The sequence below is a fragment of the Eucyclogobius newberryi genome, unplaced genomic scaffold (assembly GCF_026437365.1).
Source record: "Eucyclogobius newberryi isolate DKJ021-1_F unplaced genomic scaffold, fEucNew1.0.hap1 SCAF_13, whole genome shotgun sequence".
Lineage (NCBI taxonomy): Eukaryota > Metazoa > Chordata > Actinopteri > Gobiiformes > Gobiidae > Eucyclogobius > Eucyclogobius newberryi.
The window spans coordinates 36,495,767-36,501,766 of NW_027315757.1; positions in this window are offsets into that span (position 1 = coordinate 36,495,767).

The window sequence follows — 6,000 nt, forward strand, 5'->3', positions numbered from 1 at the left end:
GTGACAGACATGTGTGTGACAGACGTGAGTGTGACAGACGTGTTTGACAGACGTGTGTGTGACAGACGTGAGTGACAGACGTTTGTGTGACAGACGTGTGTGTGACAGACGTGTTTGACAGACGTGTGTGTGACAGACGTGAGTGACAGACGTGTGTGTGACAGACGTGTGTGTGACAGACGTGTTTGACAGACGTGTGTGTGACAGACGTGAGTGACAGACGTGTGTGTGACAGACGTGAGTGACAGACGTTTGTGTGACAGACGTTTGTGACAGACGTGTATGTAACAGACGTGTGTGTGACAGACGTGTGTGTGACAGACGTGTGTGTGACAGACGTGTGTGTGACAGACGTGAGTGACAGACGTTTGTGTGACAGACGTTTGTGACAGACGTGTATGTAACAGACGTGTGTGTGACAGACGTGAGTGTGACAAACGTGTGTGACAGACGTGTGTGACAAACGTGTGAGTGACAGACGTGTGTGTGACAGACGTGTGTGTGACAGACGTGTTTGACAGACGTGTGTGTGACGGACGTGAGTGACAAACGTTTGTGTGACAGACGTTTGTGACAGACGTGTATGTAACAGACGTGTGTGTGACAGACGTGTGTGTGACAGACGTGAGTGACAGACGTATGTGTGACAGACGTGTGTGTGACAGACGTGTGTGACAGACGTGAGTGACAGACGTGTGTGTGACAGACGTGTGAGTGACAGACGTGTGTGACTGACGTGTGTGACAGACGTGTGAGTGACAGACGTGTGAGTGACAGACTAGTGTGTGACAGACGTGTTTGACAGACGTGTGTGTGACAGACGTGTGCGTGACAGACGTGTGCGTGACAGACGTGTGTGTGACAGACGTGAGTGTGACAGACGTGAGTGACAGACGTGAGTGACAGACGTTAGTGACAGACGTGTGTGTGACAGTCGTGTGTGACAGACGTGTGTGTGACAGACGTGTGTGTGACAGATGTGTGTGACAGACGTGTGTGATAGACGTGTGTGTGACAGACGTGTGTTTGACTGACGTTTGTGTGACAGACATGTGTGACAGTCGTGTGTGACAGACGTGAGTGACAGACGTGTGTGTGACAGACGTGTGTGTGACAGACGTGTGTGACAGACGTGAGTGACAGACGTGTGTGTGACAGACGTGTGTGACAGACGTGTGTGTGACAGACGTGTGTGTGACAGTCGTGTGTGACAGACGTGTGTGTGACAGACGTGTGTGACAGACGTGAGTGACAGACCTGTGTGTGACAGACGTGTGTGTGACAGACGTGTGTGACAGACGTGAGTGACAGACGTGTGTGTGACAGACGTGTGTGACAGACGTGTGTGATAGACGTGTGTGTGACAGACGTGTGTGTGACAGACGTGTGTGTGACAGACGTGTGTGACTGACGTGTGTGACAGACGTGTGTGTGACAGTCGTGTGTGATAGACGTGTGTGTGACAGACGTGTGTGTGACAGCCGTGTGTGTGACAGACGTGTGTGACAGACGTGAGTGACAGACGTGTGTGTGTGACAGACGTGTGTGACTGACGTGTGTGACAGACGTGTGAGTGACAGACTAGTGTGTGACAGACGTGAGTGACAGACATGTGTGTGACAGACGTGTTTGACAGACATGTGTGTGACAGACGTGTGAGTGACAGACTAGTGTGTGACAGACGTGAGTGACAGACGTGTGAGTGACAGACGTGTGAGTGACAGACTAGTGTGTGACAGACGTGAGTGACAGACGTGAGTGACGGACGTGTGTGTGTGACAGACGTTTGTGACAGACGTGAGTGACAGACGTGTGTGTGTGACAGACGTGTTTGACAGACGTGTGTGTGACAGACGTGTGTGTGACAGACGTGTGTGACAGACGTGTGTGACAGACGTGTGTGTGACAGACGTGTGTGACAGACGTGTGTGTGACAGACGTGTGTGTGTGACAGACGTGAGTGACAGACGTGTGTGTGACAGACGTGTGTGTGACAGACGTTTGTGACAGACGTGTTTGTGACAGACGTGTGTGTGACAGACGTTTGTGACAGACGTGTGTGTGTGACAGACGTGTGTGACAGACGTGTGTGTGACAGACGTGTGTGTGACAGACGTGTGTGTGACAGACGTGTGTGTGACAGACGTGTGAGTGACAGACGTGTGAGTGACAGACTAGTGTGTGACAGACGTGAGTGACAGACATGTGTGTGACAGACGTTTGTGACAGACGTGAGTGACAGACGTGTGTGTGTGACAGACGTGAGTGACAGACGTGTGTGTGACAGACGTTTGTGACAGACGTGTTTGTGACAGACGTGTGTGTGACAGACGTTTGTGACAGACGTGTGTGTGTGACAGACGTGTGTGTGACAGACATGTGTGTGACAGACGTGTGTGTGACAGACGTGTGTGTGACAGACGTGAGTGACAGACGTGTGTGTGACAGACGTGAGTGACAGATGTGAGTGACAGAAGTGTTTGTGACAGACGTGAGTGACAGACGTGAGTGACAGACGTGAGTGTGACAGACGTGAGTGTGACAGACGTGAGTGACAGACGTGAGTGACAGACGTGAGTGACAGACGTTATTGACAGACGTGTGTGTGACAGACGTGAGTGACAGACGTTAGTGACAGACGTGAGTGACAGACGTGAGTGACAGACGTGTGTGTGACAGACGTGTGTGTGACAGACGTGTGTGTGACAGACGTGTGTGTGACAGACGTGTGTTTGACAGACGTGTGTGTGACAGACGTGTGTGTGACAGACGTCTGTGACAGACGTGAGTGACAGACGTCTGTGACAGACGTGAGTGACAGACGTGAGTGACAGACGTGTGTGACAGACGTGAGTGACAGACGTGTGTGACAGACGTGTGTGACAGACGTGAGTGACAGACGTCTGTGACAGATTTGAGTGACAGACGTGTGTGACAGACGTGTGTGACAGACGTGTGTGTGACAGACGTGTGTGTGACAGACGTCTGTGACAGACGTGAGTGACAGACGTGTGTGACAGACGTGTGTGACAGACGTGTGTGTGACAGACGTGTGTGTGACAGACGTGAGTGACAGACGTCTGTGACAGACGTGAGTGACAGACGTGTGTGTGACAGACATGAGTGACAGACGTGTGTGTGTGACAGTCGTGTGTGACAGACGTGAGTGACAGACGTGTGTGACAGACGTGTGAGTGACAGACTAGTGTGTGACAGACGTGAGTGACAGATGTGTTTGTGATAGACTTGAGTGACAGACGTGTTTGTGATAGACGTGAGTGACAGACGTGTGAGTGACAGACGTGTGAGTGACAGACGTGTGTGTGACAGACGTGTTTGACAGACGTGTGTGTGACGGACGTGAGTGACAGACGTTTGTGTGACAGACGTTTGTGACAGACGTGTATGTAACAGACGTGTGTGTGACAGACGTGTGTGTGACAGACGTGTGTGACAGACGTGTGTGTGACAGACGTGTGTGTGACAGACGTGAGTGACAGACGTATGTGTGACAGACGTGTGTGTGACAGACGTGTGTGACAGACGTGAGTGACAGACGTGTGTGTGACAGACGTGTGAGTGACAGACGTGTGTGACTGACGTGTGTGACAGACGTGTGAGTGACAGACGTGTGAGTGACAGACTAGTGTGTGACAGACGTGTGCGTGACAGACGTGTGCGTGACAGACGTGTGCGTGACAGACGTGTGCGTGACAGACGTGAGTGTGACAGACGTGAGTGACAGACGTGAGTGACAGACGTTAGTGACAGACGTGTGTGTGACAGTCGTGTGTGACAGACGTGTGTTTGACAGACGTGTGTGTGACAGACGTGTGTGACAGACGTGTGTGATAGACGTGTGTGTGACAGACGTGTGTTTGACTGACGTTTGTGTGACAGACATGTGTGACAGTCGTGTGTGACAGACGTGTGTGTGAGACGTCTGTGACAGACGTGAGTGACAGACGTCTGTGACAGACGTGAGTGACAGACGTCTGTGACAGACGTGAGTGACAGACGTGAGTGACAGACGTGTGTGACAGACGTGTGTGACAGACGTGAGTGACAGACGTCTGTGACAGACGTGAGTGACAGAAGTGTGTGACAGACGTGTGTGACAGACGTGTGTGACAGACGTGTGTGTGACAGACGTGTGTTTGACTGACGTTTGTGTGACAGACATGTGTGACAGTCGTGTGTGACAGACGTGTGTGTGACAGACGTGTGTGACAGACGTGAGTGACAGACGTGTGTGTGACAGACGTGTGTGTGACAGACGTGTGTGACAGACGTGAGTGACAGACGTGTGTGTGACAGACGTGTGTGACAGACGTGTGTGATAGACGTGTGTGTGACAGACGTGTGTGTGACAGACGTGTGTGTGACAGACGTGTGTGACTGACGTGTGTGACAGACGTGTGAGTGACAGACTAGTGTGTGACAGACGTGAGTGACAGACGTGTGAGTGACAGACGTGTGAGTGACAGACTAGTGTGTGACAGACGTGAGTGACAGACATGTGTGTGACAGACGTTTGTGACAGACGTGAGTGACAGACGTGTGTGTGTGACAGACGTGTTTGACAGACGTGTGTGTGACAGACGTGTGTGACAGACGTGTGTGTGACAGACGTGTGTGACAGACGTGTGTGTGACAGACGTGTGTGTGTGACAGACGTGAGTGACAGACGTGTGTGTGACAGACGTTTGTGACAGACGTGTGTGTGACAGACGTTTGTGACAGACGTGTTTGTGACAGACGTGTGTGTGACAGACGTTTGTGACAGACGTGTGTGTGACAGACGTGTGTGACAGACGTGTGTGTGACAGACGTGTGTGTGACAGACGTGTGTGTGACAGACGTGAGTGACAGACGTGTGTGTGACAGACGTGTGTGACAGACGTTTGTGACAGACGTGTGTGTGACAGACGTGTGTGTGACAGACGTGAGTGACAGACGTGAGTGACAGACGTGAGTGACAGACGTGAGTGACAGACGTGTGTGTGACAGACGTGTGTGTGACAGACGTGAGTGTGACAGACGTGTGTGTGACAGACGTGAGTGTGACAGACGTGAGTGACAGACGTGAGTGACAGACGTTAGTGACAGACGTGTGTGTGACAGACGTGAGTGACAGACGTTAGTGACAGACGTGAGTGACAGACGTGAGTGACAGACGTGTGTGTGACAGACGTGTGTGTGACAGACGTGTGTGACAGACGTGTGCGTGACAGACGTGTGCGTGACAGACGTGTGCGTGACAGACGTGTGTGTGACAGACGTGTGTGTGACAGACGTGTGTGTGACAGACGTCTGTGACAGACGTGAGTGACAGACGTCTGTGACAGACGTGAGTGACAGACGTGAGTGACAGACGTCTGTGACAGACGTGAGTGACAGACGTGTGTGACAGACGTGTGTGAAAGACGTGAGTGACAGACGTCTGTGACAGACGTGAGTGACAGACGTGTGTGACAGACGTGTGTGTGACAGACGTGTGTGTGACAGACGTCTGTGACAGACGTGAGTGACAGACGTGTGTGACAGACGTGTGTGACGGACGTGTGTGTGACAGACGTGTGTGTGACAGACGTGTGTGTGACAGACGTGTGTGTGACAGACGTCTGTGACAGACGTGAGTGACAGACGTCTGTGACAGACGTGAGTGACAGACGTCTGTGACAGACGTGAGTGACAGACGTGTGTGTGTGACAGTCGTGTGTGACGGACGTGAGTGACAGACGTGTGTGACAGACGTGTGAGTGACAGACTAGTGTGTGACAGACGTGAGTGACAGACGTGTTTGACAGACGTGTGTGTGACAGACGTGTGTGAAAGACGTGTGTGTGACAGACGTGTGTGTGACAGACGTGTGTGTGACAGACGTGAGTGACAGACGTGTGTGTGACAGACGTGTGTGACAGACGTTTGTGACAGACGTGTGGGTGACAGACGTGTGTGTGACAGACGTGAGTGACAGATGTGAGTGACACACGTGTG